Genomic DNA, 26308 nt, shown 5'->3' on the forward strand with positions numbered 1-26308 from the left:
ACTGATATCAAATTGGTGGATTTCACATTGGAGCAAGCGCTCCTCTAACCAAACCATTGACCAGGTCTGCTGACAAAAAAAGATAGAGTCAGTATTGTGGTATAGACAACAGTCTTGCAGACTATCCAAAAGGCTATACAGTTCCAGCTGGTGTAGGCTGTGATGAAACAAGCGATAAAAATGTAGAACTTACGAAATAAAGAGTGATTTTAATTTGTATATTTCCAATTTACCATAGATGTGTCATCACCTAAGAAGTCTAAAAATGACACCTCATATTTTGGAGGAAATGCATAACCAAAAATTCATCAGGATATGTTACAATGCTGGCATTCTGAAAATTGTTTTTCTGACTAAAATTCCCCCAAAAAGAGTTAAGAAATAGTTTTGAAATGTGCCTCTTTGCAGGGTTTACTGCTAGTTTGCAAGGCCCTAAAGAGACACCTACTTTTTCAAAATAATTGTACTAGTCAGGGTAGCCGGATGCCTTCTGTTTATCACTTAGATGAACCTCTATGTAATCTTAGAATAAATTAGTTGCACGTTGTTCAAAATGAAAAAATGCTCACAAAGAGCCACCTGACTGGCAATTGCACATGTATGACATAGTGGGCATCATGAATTTCAGTTTATTTTTACAGGTTCAACTGGAAAAAAAGAAGGCCTCTAGGGGGGTAGATTTTTACTTTAGCAATCCTAAAATAATTGTCAATAGACTTAGGATTTTCATAAACAATTACTGGAAGTCCAATTGGGTTTGTTTTTGTTTTGGTAAAATTATAATAGTTTATGCATTTATCCTGAGTTGTTTTGTTATATAGCTTAATAGCATTTATACAACCTCCATAAAAAGCATCTCTGGGATACAACGGCTATGGAAAAACACTTTTAAGAAAATATACCTGTAGATCTGTATCTGCCTCTGTCATGTTGTTCCACTCATGCTCCTATAATTCACAGACACTGTAACCACATTTTATAAAATAATGTCTTTTGATAGCTGGTTTATGACACAACTGTACATAGATAGTGTCGGTTACATTATTTGAATAATTTGTGTTGTAACACCAAGGGCATCCATGGCGAAAACATCCATGAAATTCAAAAGCTGTGTGAACATTATCTACAAAGGCATAATCATCTAGAAAGTAGTTATCAACCTGCATTTCACCACCTCTTGTGCTGTATAATGGTACCCTCCTTGTAAGCAACATACATCAACTACTGTATAGCTAGTATAGAAAAATGCTTTAGAAGCACGTGGTAATTGTCAGCAGGCACTACAGCTATGGTATAATGAAGTAGAAATTTGAATCTGTACATGGCCATACATACAGAAGCTAATGTAATGAGCTGGAAGGAATCAACATTTTGAGTGATTTCTTCAGGGTATTTATTTTTTTCTGTGTCGTAACCATAACACTATCCCTAAGGCACTTGTATGCCTTCTCTGAATTTTTTTACATCTTGCATGCAATATTTTTTTTAGCTCTCCCTGAAAGTTGAATTTGCAATTTTGGTTATCCTCATACCAAGCTATGAAATTTGTTTTTTCATCAGGCATCATCTGCTCATACTCCTAATCTTCTACAGGAGGCATTGTTGCAGTATTGAAAAAGTGTGGAAAGCACTCTTTACATCCTTCAACCCAGAGCTTTTGGCACATTGCTGAGTTTCATTGGGAGGAAGTTCAACAAGTCAATAAACAGGTTTATCATCAGCATATGGACCAAACTTGTCACAGTATGTTTTAACCATGTGTTATGAGCTGCTTATTCTATATTTTTTATTTTATATGTTTAACCAAAATATTCATTTTCTTTTACTGAACTCTTCTCTGAAACTGCAGATATATTACTTCTGTATTTTTCAGCAATTCACATATAACCTAATAAGCTACATATCTGCATTTTTTCAAACAACCTGCTTCTAACCTAATAAGTTACACCAACATATAACTTTGTTTTGGCTTTTTTCTCATAGATTGTTTTCTAAAAATCTTAAAATCAAGGCCTCTTTGTCTAGTATTAATTTTCCAACCCAATTAGCCTCTGGCCAAATTCCAAGAAAACCTATCTTACTAATTCTAACATAGAGAACCTGTTTTTTTTTAGCAACCACTAATCACTTGAGATTCATTGGCCAATTATTATGAGCCAATTAGCTCTCTGCTTTGTAAGGAACTGTAATAGTATAAAAACGCATGTATATGAAGATGAGTTAGTCTTGCGTTGCTGTGTTTTGTGCTGGGACACTGTGCAACAGTGTAATAAAGATAACCTCTCCTACTGTATGTAGGTATAGGTATGTTTAATAATGTCAATGAAGTTAAAGATTATATTGAGTCACATGGAGCCTTGCAAGTCTATTGTTGATGTTAGGTGAATCCAGGTTTTCTCTTATAGTAATGCTAGTTAACAATAGAAGACACACTAGTCTTCTGTTACAAAGTTATTTTTTCTTCTTCTTTCCTTTCTTGTCTCTCCCCCCATCTTGCATAACTTAATATTAGTAGATTAATAATAGTGATATGAAGAAACTCACTATATTGTCTTGGCACGTTGGAGGAATTTCCTCCCCGGCTAAGCGTAAACTCATTATTAGGCATCTGGCTAAGGGCAAACCACATGTGGTATTACTGTAAGAGACACATCTGACTAAAATAGAATCTGAAAAATTTAAGATTAAATGGGTAGGAAGGGTTATCGCGGCACCTTCTACCAATAGAAAATGTTGGCTGGCAATACTACTTGATAAGAATTTAACTTATTCTATTACTAATATTGATTTGCACCCAGAAGCGCGGTTTATTATTTTTCAGGTAGTAATTCATGATATTAAATATATTTTATGTAACATTTATGGCCCTAACGGGATTTCTCCTGTATTCTGGGAAAAAATGGAAAATAAACTGTTTCCTCTGATTAACGAAAATATTATAATCGGTGGAGACTTTAATCAAACTCCCTGTCCAAAACTTGATAGGCTCTCGGGCAAAAATCTTAAAAATTATAATAGAGCAGCCAAATTTTTTAAAAATATGTGTCATAAACTTAAATTGACTGATATTTGGAGACTTAGGAACCCCGACTCTCAGGTATTTACCTGCAAATCTAAATTTAACTTATTCTATTACTAATATTGATTTGGACTCAGAAGCGCGGTTTATTATTTTACAGGTAGTAATTCATGATATTGAATATATTTTATGTAACATTTATGGCCCCAACAGGATTTCTCCCGTATTCTGGGAAAAAATGAAAAATAAACTGTTTCCACTGATTAACGAAAATATTATAATTGGTGCGGTCTTTAATCTAACTCCCTGTCCAGCACTTGGGGCCCGATCCGATATTTGCGCTGGTTTGGTATCCTATATACGGCGTAACCTAGAAGTTACGCTCACATATTTCTGCCTTCACCCGTAGTTTTTTGGGCCATAGGCAGGTATACCAATCCAGCACAGTTTGGTATCCAATATACAGCGTAAGGACTTACGTGGCGAAAATGGAGAAATCTTAATCCATTTTCACCTCGCCACAAAATGCAGCCGTAGTAAGCCTTACCCTGTCTATTGGAGCCCCGTAACTCCCTAAACTAGCTGCAAAATAAACCTAACACCTAACGTATGCGCAATGTCTATAAACCTGTCAACCGCAATCCCCCGCCGCAATCCCTAATAAAGTATTTAACCCCTAAACCACCGCACACGGACCCCGCCGCCACCTACATTAAAAGTATAACCCCCTAATGTGATCCCCCTACACCGTTGCAAGCTACATTACATACCCCCTAATGTGAGTCCCTTACACTGCCACCATCTACCTTACCTACCCCCTAAAGTGAGCACCTACCCCACCACCATCTACCTTACCTACCCGCTAAAGTGAGCTCCTACCCCGCCACCATCTACCTTACTTACCCCCTAAAGTGAGCACCTACCCCGCCGCCATCTACCTTACCTACCCCCTAAAGTGAGCCCCTACCCCGCCGCCATCTACCTTACCTACCCCTAAAGTGAGCCCCTTACACCGCCGCCATCTATTTTAAAAATATTAACCCCTAATTTAATCCCCCTACACCGCCGCCAGCTATATTAACTATATTAACCCTAATAATATTAGGGTTAATATAGTTAATATAGTTATTATATTATATATATTAACTATATCAACCCTAATTATATTAGGGTTAATATAGTTAATATCGTTATTATATTTTATATATATATATATATATATATATATATATATATATATATATATATTAAGTATAATAACCCTATCTAACTCTAACATCCCTAACTAAATTCTTATTAAAATAGATCTAATTAATATTAATATTGTTATTTAAAATATTCCTATTTAAATCTAAATACTTACCTATAAAATAAACCCTAAGATAGCTACAATGTAATTAATAATTACATTGTAGCTATTTTAGGGTTTATATTTATTTTACAGGTAACTTGGTATTTATTTTAACTAGGTACAATAGCTATTAAATAGTTAATAACTATTTAATAGCTACCTAGTTAAAATAATTACCTAACCTAAGTTACAAATACACCTACACTATCAATAAATTAAATAAACTACAAATATCTAAACACTAATTTACAAAAAATAAAAAAAATATTACAAGATTTTTAAGCTAATTACACCTATTCTAAGCCCCCTAATAAAATAATAAAGCCCCCCAAAATAAAAAAAAATCCCTGCTCTATTCTAAATTAAAAAAGTTCACAGCTCTTTTACCTTACCAGCCCTTAAAAGGGCCTTTTGCGGGGCATGCCCCAAAGAAAACAGCTCTTTTGCCTGTAAAAAAAAAACACAATACCACCCCCCAACATTACAACCCACCACCCATATACCCCTATTCTAAACCCACCCAAACCCCCCTTAAAAAAACCTAACACTACCCCCCTGAAGATCTCCCTACCTTGTCTTCACCCAGCCGGGCCAAACTCTTCATCTGATCCGGGCGATGTCCAATCAAGCGGCAGAGAAGTCTTCTTCCATCCGGGCGATGTCTTCAATCAAGCGGCAGTGAAGTCTTCTTCCTTCCGGCGATGTCTTCTTCCATCCGGCGATGTCTTCAAGCAAAGCGGCATCTTCAATCTCCTTTCTTCGCTCCTCCACCGCGGAGCATCCATCCGGCACAAAGACTAAACGAGGAATGAGGTACCTTTAAATGATGTCACCCAAGATAGCGTCCGTTGAATTCCAATTGGCTGATAGGATTCTATCAGCCAATCGGAATTAAGGTAGAAAAATCTGATTGGCTGATTGAATCAGCCAATCAGATTCAAGTTCAATCCGATTGGCTGATTCAAGACTTCATTGCCGCTTGATTGAAGACATCGCCGGATGGAAGAAGACTTCACTGCCGCTTGATTTAAGACATCGCCCGGATGGAAGAAGACTTCTCTGCCGCTTGATTGGACATCGCCCGGATCGGATGAAGAGTTCGGCCCGGCTGGGTGAAGACAAGGTAGGGAGATCTTCAGGGGGGTAGTGTTAGGTTTTTTAAGGGGGGTCTGGGTGGGTTTAGAATAGGGGTATATTGGTGGTGGGTTGTAATGTTGGGGGTGGTATTGTGTTTTTTTTTACAGGCAAAAGAGCTGTTCTCTTTGGGGCATGCCCCGCAAAAGGCCCTTTTAAGGGTTGGTAAGGTAAAAGAGCTGTGAACTTTTTTAATTTAGAATAGGGCAGGGAAATTTTTTTATTTTGGGGGGCTTTATTATTTTATTAGGGGGCTTAGAATAGGTGTGATTAGCTTAAAAATCTTGTAATATTTTTTTTATTTTTTGTAATTTAGTGGTTTTTTTTTTTGTAATTTAGTTTAGTTTATTTTATTGTATTTTAGTTTAGATATTTGTAGTTTATTTAATTTATTGATAGTGTAGGTGTATTTGTAACTTAGGTTAGGATTTATTTTACATGTAAATTGGTAATTATTTAAACTAGGTAGCTATTAAATAGTTATTATTAACTATTTAATAGCTATTGTACCTAGTTAAAATAAATACCAAGTTACCTGTAAAATAAATATAAACCCTAAAATAGCTACAATGTAATTATTAATTACATTGTAGCTATCTTAGGGTTTATTTTATAGGTATTTAGATTTAAATAGGAATATTTTAATTAATAATATTAATATTAATTAGATCTATTTTAATAAGAATTTAGTTAGGGATGTTAGAGTTAGATAGGGTTATTATACTTAATATATATAATATAATAACGATATTAACAATATTAACCCTAATATATTTAGGGTTGATATAGTTAATATATATAATATAATAACTATATTAACTATATTAACCCGGTGTAGGGGGATTAAATTAGGGCGGGGTTAATATTTATAAAATAGATGGCGGGGGTGTAAGGGGATCACTTTAGGGGGTAGGTAAGGTAGATGGTGGCGGGGTAGGGGCTCACTTTAGGGGTTAGGTAAGGTAGATGGCGGTGGGGTAGGTGCTCACTTTAGGGGGTAGGTAAGGTAGATGGCGGCGGGGTAGGAGCTCACTTTAGGGGGTAGGTAAGGTAGATGGCAGCGGTGTAGGGGCTCACTTTAGGGGGTAGGTAAGGTAGATGGCGGCAGGGTAGGGGCTCACTTTAGGGGTAGGTAATGTAGCTGGCAGTGGTGTAAGGGACTCACTTTAGTGGGTAGGTAAGGTAGCTGGCGGCGGGGTAGGGGCTCACATTAGGGGGTTATAGATTTAATATAGCTGGCGGCGGGGTCCGGGAGCAGCAGTTTAGGGGTTAATAACTTTATTAGGTGGCGGCGGGGTCCGGGAGCGGCGGTTTAGGGGTTAATACATTTTTTATTGTTAGGATAGAGAGGGGGATAGCGGTTAGAGGGTTAGACGTGTCGGGCTATGTTTGGGAGGCGTGTTAGACAGTACGGGAGATTTAATAACTTTAGTCAGGTTTTGTAGGCGCCGGCAGTTTGTAAAGTGCCGTAAGTCACTGGCGACTCCAGAAATTTGTGCTTACGCAGATTTCTGGACATCGCTGGTTTGTCAGACTTACGGCACTTTAGCCTCTGACGGCACCGTATATAGGATAGTTTGAGTTGCGAGCTGAAACTGCGGGTGGCGGGGGTTCCCTCGCTTGCGCCCTAAACTATAATCTTTATCGGATCGCGCCCTTGATAGGCTCTCAGGCAAAAATTATAATAGAGCAACCAAAATTTTTAAAAAGATGTGTTATAAACTTAAATTGACCGATATTTGGAGACTTAGGAACCCTGACTCTCAGGTATTTTCCTGCGAATCTAAACCTTTTAAAACTTTTTCAAGAATTTATTTATTTCTAATATCAGAATCTTTATCTATTCAAAAATTATTTACGGCCATCAATGATATCTCAATATCTGACCATGCAGTGATTTCTCTTACTTTTCTGTCCCCATATAGAACTGAGAATAGAATAGCTAGATTTTTCTTCCCACGATTTCTGCTCCATAATGTTAAATTCACACTCTGGCTAAAACAGAGGTGGAAAGATTTTGCAAATATTAATATTGTGTATTTTAATAAAATTAAGATTTTCTGGGAAACTGCGAAAGGTTTATATGAATGTTCTGAATAAAAAAGAATATGCGGCAGAAACCCAATATACTAATCAAGTGAGAAATACCTATAGAAAATATCTGACTGAACAATCAAGTTCTAACTGGAATATATATGTTGAAGCTGGAAAAGAACGAGATATTTTTTTTAAACAAAAATCACTAGAACAGGAAGCAAAAAATAATATCCATTTTAGGGGATTCCATGGCTGTTCTGCGAAGCACCTTGCTAGATTTACTAAAAATAGAAAAAAAATATATATTTCAGTTATCGAAATAGGTGATAAAAGATACATTGAAACTGAACAGATTAGCAAAGGTTTTTTTGACTTCTTTCAATCATTGTATACTGATATAGGTAGCAATCCCGATTGTCAGGAGAACTTCTGGCGGAGTATACAGACACCCCAGATTTTGGAGGAAGATTGTTTAATCTTAAATACTCCAATCATGGAGGAATAAATTTGTACAGCAGTAGAACATCTTAAACTCAATAAAGCGTCAGGGCCGGATGGTATTCCGGCGAAATTTTATAAGATATTAATACAAGAGTTAAAGATCCCACTATGTAAACTTTTTAATTCATATTTTTCTTCCAAAGATCCTATATCCACATATTTTTCTGCAGAAAATATTTCATTAATACTGAAGAAAGGAAAAAATTCAGATGACCTGGCCTCATATAGACCTATTTCTGTATTAAATACGGATTATAAGATTTTGTCATCTATTATTTCCAAAAGGCTTGCTGTTCCGCTTAAGAACATTATCCATAAGGATTAAGTAGGCTTTATGTTATCTAGAAATTCTACTAAACATATACGGAGTGTGTCTACTTTTATAGACTATTATTGGAATATGGAAAGAATTGACAAGGATAACAATCAGGTTATAGCAATTCTCACTCTAGATGCTGAAAAGGCCTTTGATTCTATCTCATGGGATTATCTTTTTAATGCTTTAATCAAGTTTGGATTTAAAAATCAATTTCTACACTTTGTTCAGAAACTATATAGCTCCCCAATATCTTACCTATTGATCAATAATTCTCTTTCCATTAAAATGATATTGAAACAAGGAACACGGCAAGGTTGCCCTTTGCCACCCCTCCTATTTAATATTGCACTTGAACCATTAGCCATCAAGTTAAGAGAGAAAATGACAGGCATTGTATTAGATTCTCAGACATTAAAATTGTTACTTTATGCTGACGATTTACTGTTGTTCCTCAATAATAAATGACAATTTATACCTCTGAGTTTGAACTGTCCTTAAGAGTTAAGTCTTTTTTTCAGGGTTAATTATCAAAAAAGTGAATTGCTCTGGGTCAAAAAATCTCCTGGTAGCTTACAAGAACATTAATTTAGTACAGTAGATACCATTAAGTATTTAGGTATATTAATCCATATAAATCCTAAAAAATTGTATAGTTTGATTTTTTCTCTATTGTTAGATAAGATACAGTCTGACTTTATGGGCTTCTTTTCCTCTTTCAGTAACTGCATGGGTTAACCTTATAAAAACAATTATCTTCCCACGCCTTCTTTATCCTCTGCAAAATATACCTGTATGTATCCTTAATAAAGATTTAAACAAACTTAATTCATGGATGTCTAGGTTTATCTCAGGTGGTAAAAAACCCTGGATTTCTTTAGACAGAATGATGTTAAAGAAAGAGATAGCGGGATTATCTTTACCCAATTTTAAATTCTACAATTGGGCAGCCTTGATCTAGATAGCCCTAGACTGGATTACAGAGTCCAATACATTCTCTTCTTATGATATTGAAAATTTATTTTGCAATCCATTTTCTTTGAAGGCAATTTTACATTGTCCTATTAAAATATTACCTGCTAATATACATTGTTTGATAACATTTAAGAATATAATTTTGGTTTGGCAGAAATGCTGTATCCTTTTAGAAATAGATCCAAGGTTCTCAGATTTTCTTCAGATTATAGGGAATCCTCAATTTACACCAGGTATCTATAATAAAGCCTATATACCATGGAAGGAAAATAATATCATCAATGCATTACAAATTCTGTCAGAGAATGGACAGATGCTTCCTTTTCAAAACCTAGTCAGACAATATGGTATCTCTAATAAGACTTTTTTTGCTTATTTACAATTGTGTCATTTTGTAAGCAGTTTGAACTGTCCTGCCTCTTTATCTCCAGCATGGGCTGATATTAAGTTATGTTGTTCAAGATTTATATTGGGTGATGCCTCCATTTCATTAATATACAATATCATGATCGCTAAACAGGGTGCCCTTTCTATGGATAAAATAAATAATAGATCAATATATATTTTTTCGGATATTGACATGGATAAAATTAAAGCTAGTTTTTCGGCCCTTAATTATTGTACAATCTCCATGTCGTGGAGAGAGTCCCATTTTAAATTGTTCAATAATTATTACATTTCTCCTTATAGATTGTATAAAATGTTTCCAACTACATTCTCAGAATGTCCACGTTGTAGATTGTTTTTAGCAGATTTGTGTCACATGATCTGGTACTGTCCTAAGATCGCTCAACTCTGGCAAAAAGTTGGGTTCTGGGTCTCCAACCTATTTAATTCCCCATTTAGGTTTACGTTAGAATCCATTTTTTTTTAATATACTCAACATTTGAGTCCAACCTTATATTCCAATATGGTTAATATTATTATTATGATTGTACGACATTTGATATTTAAAAATTGGAAAACCCGTAAGGCCCCTTCTTCCCTATGATACTTAAGGAAATTCAAGGCCAAATTGTTTTTGATTCTTATCATCTACAGACAGCTTCGGAAAAAGAAATAAAGAAATATCTAAATGGCTGGTTACCAATAATTAAATCCTATTCTTGTGCCATTCAAAAACAAATCTTGTAACCGTATCTGAGTTCAGACGCTTTTGCAGAGCTAGTTTTGTTAAATTATTTCCTGCCAGAATGGATCTCCTTATATAGAGAGGTATAGGTTATGCTCAATGGGTAATTCCACCTTCTCATTCTTCTTCCATTTTTTTTGTTCAATTAATCTTTTTTTTTATTATTTTAAGAGAGCTTTAAGTAATATCCTGGATCAGGGTTGATATTTGTCTAAATACAGTCGGAAAAAAAAGGTATCTCATTTATCCAATTAAGAGTAATATTGGTGATATAGATATATGAGTTAAAGTTTGCAACAGAACCATTTATCTCGGTTTTATGTGTAGATTAGGGACTGTGTTTCCTTTAAAATTACTGATATTATGGGAGCTGCGTCTCCACAAAATGTATTTTTGTGCTCTCTATGTTTGATTTCTTTTTTTGTGATTTTTTTTTGTCTTTCTTTTCTTATGAATATGTTTTATGTATGGAAAAAAAAATCATGATAAAAAAAAAGATAACCTCTCCTGAGGTGAGCCCTTGTTTGCTGAATTTCTGGTCTGGACCTCTTTATTACTGCACCTGAGACAAGCCCACTCGCAACACATGCATTCTATTATTTTAGACTAGTCCTAAAGCCCGTGTACATGGGCCATTTTTTGCAGTAAAGTGGTTCAACCCCTTGCTCTCTCTCTATCCCCCCTCTCTTTTGCTCTCTCTGCCCCCTCTCTTTTTCTCTCTCTTTCCCCCCATCTTCTGCTCTCTCTCCCCCTCTCTCTATTTTTCTCTCTCTCTCCCCTCTCTCTATTTTGCTCTCTCTCCCCTCTCTTTTACTCTCTCTCCCTCTCTTTTGCTCTCTCTTTTTCCCCCCTCTCTATTTTGCTCTCTCCTCCCTCTCTTTTCCTCCATCTCTTTTGTGCTCTCCTCCTTTCTTCTGCGCTCTCCTCCTTCTCTTTTGTTCTCTCTCTCTCCCTCTCTTTTGCTGTCTCTCTCCATCCCCTCTCCTTTGCTCTCTCTTCCCCCCTCTTTTGCTGTCTCTCTCCCTCTCTTTTGCTCTCTTTATCCCTCCTCTTTTGCTCTCTCTCCCTCCCTTTCTTTTGCTCTCTCCCCCTCTCTTTAGCTGTCTCTCTCCCCCTCTCTTTTGCTCTCTCTCCCCCTCTCTTTTGCTCTCTTTATCCCCCTCATTTGCTTTCTCTCTCCCCCCTTTCTTTTGATCTCTCCCCCCTCTCTTTTGCTGTCTCTCTCACTTTCTTTTGCTCTCTCTCTCCCCCCTCTTTTGCTCTCTCTCTCTCTCTCTCTCTCTCTCTCTCTCTCTCTCTCTCTCTCTCTCTCTCTCTCTCTCTCTCTCTCTCCCCCTCCTCTCTTTTGCTCCCTCTAACCCCCTCTCTTTTGCTCTCTCTATCCCCACTCTTTTGCTCTCTCTCTCCCCCCTTTCTTTTGCTCTCTCTCCCCTTTCTTTTGCTCTCTTTTCCCACCTCTATTTTTGCTCTCTCCCCCTCTCTTATGCTCTTTCTCCCCCCTCTCTTTTGCTCTCTCTCCCCTCCTCTCTTCCCCCCTCTCTTTCCCCCTCTCTTTTGCACGCTCTCTCTCCCCTCGTTTGCATTCTCCCCCTCTCTTTTGCTCTCTCTCCCCTCTCTTTCTCCTATTTCTCCCCTCTCTCTTCTCTCCATTTTCTTTTGCTCTCCTTCCCCCCTCTCTTTTGCTGTCTCTGTCCCTCTCTTTTGCTGCCTCTCTCTCTCTCTTTTGTTCTCTCTATCCCCTCTTTTTTGCTCTCTCTTTATCCCCCCTCTTTTGCTCTCACCTCTTTTGCGCTCTCCCCCTCTCTTTTACTCTCTGTCCTCTCTTTTGCTATCTCTATCTTCCTCTCTTTTGCTGTCTCTATCTCCCCTATTTTGCTCTCTCTATTTTTCCCCTTTATTTTGCTCTCCCTCCCCCTCTTTTTTGCTGTCTCTCTCCCTCTCTTTTGCTCTCTCTCCCCTCCTCTCTTTTGCTGTCTCTCTTTTCTCCCCCACTCTTTCCCCCTCTTTTTTGCACTCTCTCTCTCTCCCCTTGTTTGCGCTCTCCCCCTTCTCTTTTACTCTCTCTCCCCTCTCTTTTGCTCTCTCTCTCCCCCTTTCTTTTGCTCTCCCTCCCCCTCTCTTTTGCTGTCTCCCTCCCTCTCTTTTGCTGTCTCTCTCACTCTCTTTTGCTCTCTCTCTATCCCACCTCTTTTGCTCTCTCTTTATCCCCCCTCTCTCCCCCTCTCTCTCCCATCTTTTGCAATCCCCCCCTCTCTTTTGCTCTCCCCCTCTCTTTTGCTGTCTCTCTCCCTCTCTTTTGCTCTCTCTATCCCCCCTATTTTGCTCTCTCTATTTCTCCCCTCTCTTTTGCTGTCTCTCTCCCTCTCTTTTGCTCTCTCTATCCTACCTCTTTTGCTCTCTCTCTCTATTCCCCTCTTTTGCTCTCTCTCTCTCTCCCCCTCTCTCTCCCCTTTCTCCCCCTCTCCTTTGCTGTCTCTCTCCCTCTCTTTTGCTCTCTCTTTCTCTCTCTCTCTCTCTCTCTCTCCCCTCCTCCCTTTTGCTGTCTCTCTTTTCTCCCCCACTCTTTCCCCCTCTCTTTTGCACTCTCTCTTTCTCCCCTCATTTGCGCTCTCCCCCTTCTCTTTTGCTCTCTCTCCCCTCTCTTTTGATCTCTCTCTCCCCCTCTCTTTTGCTCTCTCTCTCCCCCACTCTCTTTCCCCCCTCTCTTTTTGTCTCTCTCCCCTCGTTTGCGCTCTCCCCCTCGCTTTTGCTCTCTCTCTCCTCTCTTTTGCTCTCTCTCTCCCCTTTCTCCCCCCTCTATTTTGCTCTCTCTCCCCTCTCTTTTGCTCTTTCTCTCCCCTTTCTGCCCCCTCTCTTTTGCTGTCTCCCTCCCTCTCTTTTGCTGTCTCTCTCACTCTCTTTTGCTCTCTCTATCCCCCCTCTTTTTCTCTCTCTCTATCCCCCCTCTTTTGCTCTCTCTCTATCCCCCCTCTCTCCCCCTCTCTCTCACATCTTTTGCACTTCCCCCCTCTCTTTTGCTCTCTCTCCCCTCTCTTCTGCTCTCTTTTGCTGTCTCTCTCCCTCTTTTTTGCTCTCTCTATCTCCCCTATTTTGCTCTCTCTATTTCTCCCCTTTCTTTTGCTCTCCCTCCCCCTCTCTTTTTCTGTCTCTCCCCCTCTCTTTTGCTCTCTCTATCCTACCTCTTTTGCTCTCTCTCTCTCTATTCCCCCTCTTTTGCTCTCTCTCTATCCCCCCTCTCTCTCCCCTTTCTCCCCCTCTCTTTTGCTGTCTCTCTCCCTCTCTTTTGCTCTCTCTATCTACCCTATTTTTTTCTCTCTCTCCCCTTTCTCTTGCTTTCCCTCCCCCTCTCTTTTGCTTTCTCTTGCTCTCCCTCTCTTTTCCTCTCTCTCTAGCCCCCCTCTTTTGCTCTCTCTCTCTCTCTATCCCCACTCTTTTGAGCTCTCTCTCTCCCATCTGCATGGACTAGCCCACCCCCGCCCACATCACACCCGACCCCAACCATGTCACACCCAGCCCCACCAGCGTCACACCCTGCCCCGCCCGCTTCACACCCGTCCCTGTCCACATCACGCCCACCCCCGTCACCCACAGTCGGCCCCAGATGCCAGATCAGTGTTTTGAAGGCCAGGTGTGTTTGTCCTTGCACTGTCTCTATTGCACATGACAGCTTCCGACAAACACACTTGGCCTTTTATATTATAGTATAAGGATAGGTTAAAGGGACAGTCTACAACAGAATTATTATTGTTTAAAAAGATAGATAATCCCTTTATTATCCATTCCCTAATTTTGCATAACCAACACAGTTATATAAATATACTTTTTACCTCTGTAATTACCTTGTATCTAAGCTGCTGCAAACTGCCCCCTTATTTCAGTTCTTTTGACAGACATCCATTTTAGCCAATCAGAGCTGGCTCACTGGAACTCCACGTGCATGAGCACAGTGTTATCTATATGACACACGTGAGCTAACACCCTTTAGTGGTGAAAAACCGTCAAAATGCCCTGAGAGAAGAGGCGGTCTACAAGGGCTTAGAAATTAGCATATGAACCTCCTAGGTTTAGCTTTCAACTAAGAATACAAGAGAACAAAGCAAAATTGGTGATAAAAGTAAAATGGAAAATTGTTTAAAATTACATTCTCTATCTGAATCATGAAAGTTTATTTTGGACTAGACTGTCCCTTTAAAATGTGCGGCAAGATGGTCGTCTTGGAAACAATTTCTACACAATTTTTTCTTTAACATGCTTTACAGAAATATTTCAGTGAATGATTACCTTTATGATAGAATGGTATTTGACAAAATTCACAAAAGTATGAGGAGCCTTTGAATCCATTGATATCTTTAAGACCATAGTAGTGATTATCCTGATGATAAATATGTAAAACTGTGTCCTTGCAGAAATCATCCCTCTGATTATAGTGCCATTTACCACGATTATGATACAACACTTTTTTTTAAATATTTAAGTGTTGTTCAAAAGCAAGTATTTCACTAAAACTGACTAAACGGTTATCTGGAATGCCCAAACATTTATAAATAAGCATAGCCCTTTCCACCAGTAAAAAGGTCAGCAACATTTTTCTTTTCCAAAACAGCACAGATAATAGTGGTTAGACAGGGATTATTACTGTCATTCAGCTAGATTACGAGTTTTGAGCGCTATAGGGAAAGTAACGAAAAGCGGCGTTATTTTAACCCCTATAGCGCTGCTATTACAAGTTTGTAAAAAGTAGGCTTGTGCGGGCGATATGGTGGCGTTGAGCTCCATACTGCACCGAAATACAAGCGCTGCTTTGACATGCTCGTGCACGATTATCCCATAGACATCAATGGGGGAGCCAGCAAAAAAGAAGCCTAACACCTGCGATCGCGGAAACAAAAGCTCCGTAATGCAGCCCCATTGATGTCTAAGGTGAAAAAAAGCTATGTTTAAACCTAACACCCTAACATAAACCCCTAGTCTAAACACCCTTAATCTGATGCCCCTAACATCACCGCCACCTACATTACAGTTATTAACCCCTAATCTGCCGTCCCAGACATCGCCGCAACCCAAATAAAGTTATTAACCCCTAATCTGCTGCCCCTTACATCGTTGCCACCTACATTACAGTTTTTAACCCCTAACCTGCTGCCCCTAACATCGCCTCCACCTACCTACATTATTAACCCCTAATCTGCTGCCCCCAATGTCGCCATCATTATACTAAAGTTATTAACCCTAAACCTAACCCTAAGCCCAAGTCTAACCCTAACCCTAACTTCCCGTAACTTAAATATAATTAAAATAAATCTAAATAAACCTTAAAATTATTAACTAAATAATTCCTATTTAAAACTAAATACATACTTACCTTTTAAAAAAAAACTAAGATAGCTACAAAATAACTATTATCATACGCCTAGATTTAGAGTTCTGCGTTGGCCGTCAAAAGCAGCGCTAAGGGGTCCTAACGCTGCTTTTGGCCGCCCACTGGTATTTAGAGTCAGCCAGGAAAGGGTCTAACGCTCACTTTCAAGCCGCAACTTTTCCATACCGCAGATCCCCTTACCCCAATTGCGTATCCTATCTTTTCAATGGGATCTACCTAACGCTGGTATTTAGAGTCTTGGCTGAAGTGAGTGGTACACCCTCTACCGACAAGACTCCAGCCGCAGAAAAAAGGCAGTAGTTAAGAGCTTTCTGGGCTAATGCCGGTTTATACAGCTCTTAACTACTGTGCTCTAAAGTACACTAACACCCATAAACTACCTATGTACCCCTAAACCGAGGTCACTGAACATCGCCGCCACTATAATACAATTTTTTAACCCCTAATCTGCCGACCGCACACCGCCGCCACCTACATTATACCTATGAACCCCTAATCTGCTGCCCCTAACATCGCCGACACCTACATAATATTTATTAACCCCTAATCTGCCCCCCCAACATCGCCGCTACCTAACTACACTTATTAACCCCTAATCTGCCTAGCCGCCACTATAATAAATGTATTAACCCCTAACCCGCCGCACTCCCACCTCACAAACACTATAATAAATTGTATTAACCCCTAATCTGCACTCCCTAACATCGCCGCCACCTAACTTCAAGTATTAACCCCTAATCTGCCGACCGGACCTCACCGCTACTCTAATAAATGTATTAAACCCTAAAGCTAAGTCTAACCCTAACACCCCCCTAACTTAAATATAATTTTAATCTAACAAAATAAATTAAATCTTATTAACTAAAGAATTCCTATTTAAAACTAAATACTTACCTGTAAAATAAACCCTAATATAGCTACAATATAACGAATAATTATATTGTAGCTATTTTAGGATTTATATTTATTTTACAGGCAACTTTGTATTTATTTTAACTAGGTATAATAGCTATTTACAATAATTACACAATTACCTGTAAAATAAATCCTAACCTAAGTTACAATTAAACCTAACACTACACTATCAATAAATTAATTAAATAAATTACCTACAATTACCTACAATTAAATAAACTAAACTAAATTACAAAAACAAACAAACACTGAATTACAAAAAATAAAAAAAGATTACAAGAATTTTAAGCTAATTACACCTTCTCTAAGCCCCCTAATAAAATAACAAATTTCCCTACCCTAATCTAAATTACAAAAGTTAACAGCTCTATTACCAGCCCTTAAAAGGGCTTTTTGCGGGGCATGCCCCAAAGTAATCAGCTCTTTTGCCTGTAAAAAAAAACACAATACCACCCCCCAACATTATAACTCACCACCCACATACCCCTACTCTAACCCAAACCCCTCTTAAATAAACCTAACACTACCCCCTGAAGATCTCCCTACCTTGAGCCGTGTTCACCCAGCCGGGCACCGATGGACCAAAAGAGGACATCCGGAGTGGCAGAAGTCTTCATCCTATCCGGGCAGAAGAGGACATCCAGACCGGCAGACATCTTCATCCAAGCGGCATCTTCTATCTTCATCCATCTGGAGCGGAGCCATCTTCTTACAGCCGACGCGGAGCCATCCTCTTCTTCCGATGTCCTAAGGCCGAATGAAGGTTCCTTTAAATGACGTCATCCAAGATGGCGTCCCTCGAATTCCGATTGGCTGATAGGATTCTATCAGCCAATCAGAATTAAGGTAGGAAAAATCTGATTATATTAGCCAATCAGATTCAAGTTCAATCCGATTGGCTGATCCAATCAGCCAATCAGATTGAGCTTGCATTCTATTGGCTTTTCCGATCAGCCAATAGAATGCAAGCTCAATCTGATTGGCTGATTGGATCAGCCAATCGGATTGAACTTGAATCTCATTGGCTAATATAATCAGATTTTTCCTACCTTAATTCTGATTGGCTGATACAATCCTATCGGATTGAACTTGAATCTGATTGGCTGATTCAATAAGCCAATCAGATTTTTCCTACCTTAATTCCGATTGGCTGATAGAATCCTATCAGCCAATTGGAATTCGAGGGACGCCATCTTGGATGACGTCATTTAAAGGAACCTTCATTCGGCCTTAGGACATCGGAAGAAGAGGATGACTCCGCATCGGCTGTAAGAAGATGGCTCCGCTCCGGATGGATGAATATAGAAGATGCCGCTTGGATGAAGATGTCTGCCGGTCTGGATGTCCTCTTCTGCCCGGATAGGATGAAGACTTCTGCCACTCCGGATGTCCTCTTTTGGTCCATCGGTGCCCGGCTGGGTGAACACGGCTTAAGGTAGGGAGATCTTCAGGGGGGTAGTGTTAGGTTTATTTAATGGGGGTATTTAGCTCTTTTACGGTGCCCAAACCCTAAGCTAAAAATAAAACGCACCCAATAAACCCTTAAAAATACCTATCACTAACCCCCGATGTTCCACTTACAGTTTTCGAAGACTGGATATCCATCCTCAACCAGCCGGCGAAGTCCTCATCCAAGCGGGCAGAAGTCCTCATCGAAGCCAGCAGAAGTCTTCATCCAAGCGGGCAGAAGTCGTCATCAAAGTTGGCAGAAGTCTTCATCCAAGCGGTCAGAAGTCTTCATCCAGACGGCATCTTCTATCTTCATCCATTCTGTGCAGAGCGGGTCCATCTTCAAGACATCTGGCGTGGAACATCCTCTTCTTCTGACCATCGCTGGAAAATGAAGTTCACTTTAAGTGACGTCATCCAAGATGTTGTCCCTTACATTCCGATTAGCTGATACAATTCTATCAGCCAATAGGAATTAGAGGGGAAAAATCATATTGGCTGATACAACAGCCAATAGGATTGAGCTTTAATCATATTGGCTGATCCAATCAGCCAATAGGATTCAGCTTGCATTATATTGGCTATTCCAATCAGCCAATAGGATTTTTTCCCCTTTAATTCCTATTTGCTGATAGAATTTTTTCTGCCAATCGGAATGTAAGTAATGTAATCTTGGATGACATCACTTAATGGGAACATTAATTTTCCAGCGACGATCGGAAGAAGAGGATGCTCCGCACCAGATGTCTTGAAGATGGACCCGCTCTGCGTCTGATGGATGAAGATTGAAGATGCCGTCTGGATTAAGCCTTCTGCCCGCTTGGATGAAGACTTCTGCCTGCTTGGATGAGGACTTATGCCCGCTTGGATGGAGGACTTCGCCGACTGGATGAGGATGGATGTCCGGTCTTCGAAAACTGTAAGTGGATCGTCGGGGGTTAGTGTGAGTTTTTTTTAAGGGTTTATTGGATGGGTTTTATTTTTAGCTTAGGGTTTGGGCACCGTAAAAGTGCTAAATGCCATTTTAAGGGCAATTCCCATCCAAATGCTCTTTTCAGGGCAATGGTTAGCTTAGGTTTATTTAGATAGAGTTTTATTTGGCGGGTTTGGTTGGGTGTGTGGTGGGTTTTACTGTTGGGGGTGTTTGTAATTATTATTGCCAGGTAAATGAGCTGATATCTTTGGTGTAATGCCCCGCAAAAGGCCCTTTTAAGGGCTATTGGTAGTTTAGTGTAGGCTAGGGGTTTTATTATTTTGGGGAGCTTTTTTATTTTGATAGGGCTATTAGATTAGGAGTAATTCGTTTTTATTTTTGTTAATTTCATTTTTTATTTTGTGTAATTTAGTGTTTATTTTTTTGTAATTTAGATAATTGTTTTTGATTAATTTAATTTATTTGATTTGATTATAATGTTAGGTTTTATTGTAAGGCAGGTTAGGTTTTATTTTACAGGTAAATGTGTATTTATTTTAACTAGATATTTAGTAAATAGTTAATAGCTATTAACTAACTAGTCTACGTAGTTAAACTAAATACAAACGTACCTGTGAAATAAAAATAAAACCTAAGATAGCTACAATAAAACTATTAGTTATATTGTAGTTTTATTAGGTTTTTTTACAGGTAAGTTTGTATATTTAGTTTTAAATAGGAATTATTTACATTAGGTAATAATTGTAACGTTTATTTAGCTTTATTTTAACTATATTTAAGTTAGGGGGTGTTAGGGTTAGGCTTATGCTTAGGTTTACGTTTGGGTTAGTTTTATGGGTTAATATATTTAAGTAGTGATGTGGGAGGCAAGGGGTTTAGGGGTTAATAGTTTCATTTAGTAAATTTTGTTGTGGGGGGCTTGCGGTTTAGTGATTAATAGGTTTATTATAGCGGCGGTGTGGGCGGACTGCAAATTAGGGGTTAATAATATTTAAGTAGTGTTTGCGATGTGGGAGCGCGGCGGTTTAGGGGTTAATAAGTTTATTATAGTGGCAACGATGTCGGGGAGCAGTGGAAGAGGGGTTAATACATTTTAATAGTGGTAGCGTTGTTCGGAGTGACAGATTAGGGGTTAATAATATTTAAGTAGTATTTACGATGTGGGAGGGCCTTGGTTTAGGGGTTAATAGGTAGTTTATGGGTGTTAGTGTACTTTGTAACACTTAATTTATGAGTTTTATGTTACGGCTTTGTAGCATAAAACTCATAACTACTTACTTTAGATGGTGGTACGGATCTTGTGGTTTTAGGCTGTACCGCTCACTTTTTGGCCTCCCAGGCAAACTCGTAATACAGGCGCTATGAAAGTCCCATTGAAAAAGGACTTTTTTAAAAGTGCGGTACTGACGTTGCGTGGCGGTCAAAAAGGCGTGCGGTACACATATACCTACAAGACTTGTAATAGCAGCATTAGGGAAAAAGCATTGTTATGAGCCATAAAGATGCTTTTTCACACATAAAGAAAAACTCGCAATCTAGCTGAATGTTAATATGATATTATAAAAAAATGTCTTTCTTTTTTTTTTCTTATGATACAACTATATTGATCTCAAACATCTATGGTGTATCACTCCACCAACTCTATTCCTTACAATTATAAAAAAGGTTTTAAAACTATAGTCACCAAGAAACTTAGTGCTGCTCTGTAAAAAGATTAGCCACATCATTCAAAAAAAGTTTCAGCATTTAACAAATCTTTAGAACGTCTTATAGAGTATAAAGGTCTATTGAGTCCACTGCCCTCTAATCATAATTGTACCATATAATGTCCTATTTCTCTCATTATATCATTCAACATGTGCTGTATGTAGAGCAAAAATAAATAACGGTATTATACCTAGATTTACAAAATGAAAATGTTCAAAGAACTCCCCAGCATTATAATTATTATGTGTCCTTTGATATTGTGCAACACATTCTAAAACTGCAGGTTGTTCAGGAGCATTTTCAAAGGAAAAAACAGAACTGGTAAAAACTAGCTATTTATTCCAAAAATAAATAAAAATGGCTCACATGAAGTTAAAATAGATAAGGCACAGACTTGACATACAAGACTGATGCATTTCGGCCTCAGAAGGCCTTATTCAGAGACACACTTGTCTCTAATACCTAGGAGGTACTTATACTCTTCAGCACAATCTTATTGGTTGATTTAAATCTGTGCACTGTATAAGGTCTTACAATTAAAGAGACAGTCGGCTACATAAAAAAGAGAATTTGACACTCCTATTGCCTCTATAGTAACAACTGATGTTAATTAGATACAACTTGATACAACATATATATTTGCTCAATTGATTCTGTTACAGTGTGAATAGTTAACAATACCTTAGAATGTACACCACAATTTACGGCTACAGTGAAAATCTCCTACTGCATGTAAAAATGACAAATATATTGACAGAATAGTACCATGGATTGTCATGCTCCTAAACTAATAGTATATTGGTTAGTTAAATATTGCTAACGATCTCTAAAGGGGTTAGAATGGAGCTTATACTTGTGTGTAATGGCTTATTAGCTCACAGTCCATGTATTATTTTACCACTGTATAACAGCTTGATGGCAAAATATATATTTGTTGTTAGCCTTGCTTAATTGATTCACAATACATGGATTGTTTCTACCACTTAAATAAATATAAAATAGCATGATTGTCTAAGAAAATCCTCTTTGGTTTCAGATATCAATAGTAAACCCTTTACATGTATGTTAACTCCTCATTATATTATCTGTTCATATAAGAGTCTACAGCAATCTACATAAGAGAGCCAAATATTAAAATGCCTTGGGTAAACTAAAAGGAGGATATTGCTTCTCACGTCATATGTTAATAAATTTACTGTATAATAATATGTGGTTGCAACCTCATGATAGTGAGTTTTAAGAACCCCCTTCTAAGTCTAGTGAGGCAGTTAATCTCGTATACTATTGCCAAAAATGTATTATGTCACCCTCTATGTTCATTCTTTGTGGTCTTGGTGTGTGCAATTTGAAATTCAAAAAAGCTTCCTTTTTTTAATAACTTGTCCTGCTTCCGCCCCTTGGTTTGGACGTGATTAAGTCTATGACCATCCATACAAATGACCTGACATCTTTTTGGTGCCCATAGATAAAGTGCTTGGCCGCTCCTGTCACTGCCTTGCCTCTCTCTATGTCATTTAAATGTTCACGCATTCTGACTCTAGTCTCTTGGGAAGTACACCCTACATACTGTATCCCACAGGTTGTACACATACTCATGTATACAACATGCTCAGACCTGCAATTGGTGCAAAAGTTACAGTCATAAACCTTCTGTGTGTATTATGACTGAAAAACCTTGCTTATTTGTGTATGGTCGCATGCTATGCAGCTACGTGCTCCACATCTGTAATGGCCTTCACATGTAAGCCAGCTGCTCTTTCTCTTCGGCTTCCTTAATGCAATGGGGGAGACTAGATTGCCTATTGTAACATTTATTTTCGAGACAAAATGACAGCCTTTGTCTATTACATTCTTGAGCAGTTCATCTGCCCGTAATATGGGGAGATTTTTTCTAATAATGTTGAACACATCCCTGTATTGATTCAAATATGTACTGACAAAAGTAATCTCACTCTGCTTTATATATTGAGCAATGGCTTTGTTCCTCTTTGGTTTCAATAGGTCTGATCTAGTTGTGTTTAAAACCTCCATGTAAGCTTTCTTAATTGGTCCCTCATGCTCTCAGTTTACCTCTTAATACCTTGCTATCAGCCAAAAAGTATTTATTTTTTGAGCAGTTCCATTTAATCCTTATGAACTGTCCCTATGTCACCATAGTTCATGTGGCGAGGGTGACAACTCTTGGCGTGGAGCAAGGCATTAGCTGTAATGGGTTTGATATATAGTGAAGAGATAACCCTGTTATTACTGCTATCTCCTTCATGGCTAACATCTAAATAAGATACCTTTATTTTTATCGTAAACTGCTGTGAATTGAAGATCTGCTTCATTTTGATTCAAGTGTTCAACAAAGGATTAACCTTCTGCTCTAGACCCTGACCAAACAAACAACAGGTCGTCTATATATCGTTTATAAGCCACAACCAATCCCCTGTATGAATTATTATCTGCATGGACGTAGGACAGCTCCCACCACCCCATATATAGGTTTGCAAATACTGGGGCGAATTTAGCCCCCATAGCTGTCCCACGTCTCTGCAGATAAAAGACATTGTCAAACTCAAAATAATTATGCGTGAGCAAAATTTGGAGTTTCCTTAATATAAAAGCTTTTAGGTGGTCATCATAATCACTAAACAAATTAAGCATATATTCAAGAGCCTTCCACCCTTCTGTATGTGGTATGGCTGAATACAAGCCTACCACATCTATAGTTAGCCAACTATACTCACTGTACCATATCAGGTTGTTAGATTCAGCAGGTGTTTAGTGTCCTTGAGGAAGGATGGGAGCTTCCACACAATGGGCTGGAGCAGGGATTCAATCTAATTTGAAAGGTTTTCAAAGAGAGACCCTATCCTTGAGAAAATTGGACATCCCTTGACATCTGTGATGGAGTTATGTACCTTTGATAAGTGATGAAATATAGGTATTACCAGTTCATCAAAATACTCGAAGGTCATAAGATCCATTACTCCCAGCTCCAGCCCAACATCTAGGAGTCCCCTTAACTCCCTGTCATAAAGTGTGGAAGGATTTGAGTGAAGAGTGTCATATGCCTCTTTATCCTGTAATTGCCTAAGTGCTTCCTGTACATAGAAAGACCTATCCATAACTACTATAGAGCAACCTTTGTCTGAGTTTTTGATCACTAGATCCTCTCTGTCCTTGAGTTTTCTCAGGTCTATTCTCTGTTTAGCTGTAAGATTATTCCTGGGTGGCTGGCTCTCTGCCTTAAGTCTCACTAAGTCCTCTTCTACCCTGCTATGGAAATGTTCTAAAATGTTCCCCCTAGTTTGAATCAGGTAGAAGATAGACTTTGGCTTATATCCCTTGTGAGAACTTTTAGTGAGCTCCGGCTGTGTACTCTCTCTCACTGGCCCCATCTCACTTCCAGTATTCTCTGACTGAAAAAAACTTTTTATGGTAAGAGTTTGAATAAACTTATTCACATCTATTAATGTTTCAAAGACATTGAAATCAGTGGAGGGAATGAAGTTAAGGCCCAATTTTAGAACATCCAGTTCATCCTCGCCTAATGTGACAGATGATAAGTTAATTACTTTTAAATCTGGTATCTGTTCTGCTTGCCTCTCCTCAGTGTGTGACGCTCTCTCTGAGTTGTGAGGTGCTGTTCTCCCTGTCCTGTGTGAACCTTGTTTCTTGTCACCCCTTTCCCTCTGCCTCCTCCTCCCTATCCTGCCACTATCTCCTGAAAAACCTGAGGTTTTTCTGCAGGTATCTCTTGATTAATATTGGTTCCATTCTCAAGGGCCCTCACGTATCTATTTTTCTGTGTGTGTTTAATATTTTGCTTCAGGAATCCTGTATTGACTGCTGGGGCGGGGGGGGGGGTTGGGGGGTTGGCTATTGCCACTAATTGGGAACCTGCTATGGGTCCCTCATCAGAATCATAATTGGGAACCCCCTCATCAGATGAGGGACAACTTGTCATAAAGACCACACTGTCCTGTGCATCTCCTTCCTCATGTGAGTCCAGATCTGAGTCTGAGAAAGTCACTTGTTTTTTTTGTTGTCAAGTGTGGTTGTCTTGACTGTTATTTGATGTCAGTATCAGCAACTTTTCTCTGTCTCCTTTGCCTTCTATTCCTCCAATTTTATTGTGGGTTTGATTGATTCACTCTGTTGTTGGTATAATCCTTGGAGTCTCTGGTAAATTTCCTAAACTTTAGTTTGTCAATGTTCCTTTTCAGGTTATCCACTGTCTGTCTAAGCAGATCATCTAGCTTTGCATACTGGTTATGATCCACAAACTGGTTTAAATCCTTTTGAATTTCTCAAATTTGGTTTCTTGCTTCAATGAGTTTCTGATCTTTGTGTTTAATAATCAGGAGCATTAATCTAATGGAGCATTCGGTAAGTATGTAATTCCACTTTTGTAAGAATGCTTCATCTATTACCATAAAATATGGTCTTTTTCTTATTCCAAGACCATAGGTATCATTTTAATATCCACATACTTCTCTAAAGATCTCTTGTCCCGCCATACCTGATATTCTTTAATTAGTGCCCTCTCCATGTCTATGAACACCTATGATGTGTCTTTTATTTCATTTTCGGGGTTAAAGGTTTCCTTTAATGTAGCCCTGCTTTTCTCTATATCTTCCAGGCTCAATAGAGAATAAAAATTACATGTGGCCATGTTTGAAACAATTGCTTTAATAATGTACTCTGTATCTCTTTATTCAGACGGGCTGTCTCTTACTATGCAACATTTGTAAATTATTTTGCACTCAAGGCTCTATTTTCTTCAGTCCCACTATATATATCATACACCTGGTATATGTAACTGGTGGCTTATATGTAAATTTCAGCCTGGTAAATAGGCAACAGTATATAGAGAATGAAAGGAGCATCATCACGCTGTGCAGGATTTTGAAGATTATTTTAAAATTTCCATAGGTTGTTTTATGCTGGTATTAGGATTGGGTATTACAAGTTGTGTATTGGGTAAAGGGTTATGTGTCAGTTAAGGTGCTACACGTTCTATATTATGTATGCCATCACCAACATTATTTGACAAATGGGTAGATGTTCTATAATGTCTTAGGCATGTCAGCATTTTTATTGCTCTTTTAACTGATTTAAGGTACTGTCCTGCAATTAGTATCTGCCTTTGAAAAACCTCTGTCACCTTGAATATTTTGCCATGCCTAGCCACGGTTTATCAAGTAGTTGTAACTCATTGTCCAAAAACTCCTTTAAGCTGTCAGATTTTACCAAATGCAGCACACCACTTTACAATACTGTCCTCTGTAATAGGCATCCATTTTTTAAAGTAAATAAGAAAATAACTGACTGCACGATACAGGTATAAAGTTAAAAAATAACTTTTAATAGAAAAAAATAAGAACACGGTACATGGAGGTAGCAAAAGCAAGGATCCTTACGCGTTTCGCGCATTATTTAGTCATAGGAATACCTGTTGTAGTACTAG

The sequence above is a fragment of the Bombina bombina genome, chromosome 7 (genome assembly GCF_027579735.1).
Source record: "Bombina bombina isolate aBomBom1 chromosome 7, aBomBom1.pri, whole genome shotgun sequence".
NCBI classification, from domain to species: Eukaryota; Metazoa; Chordata; class Amphibia; order Anura; family Bombinatoridae; genus Bombina; species Bombina bombina.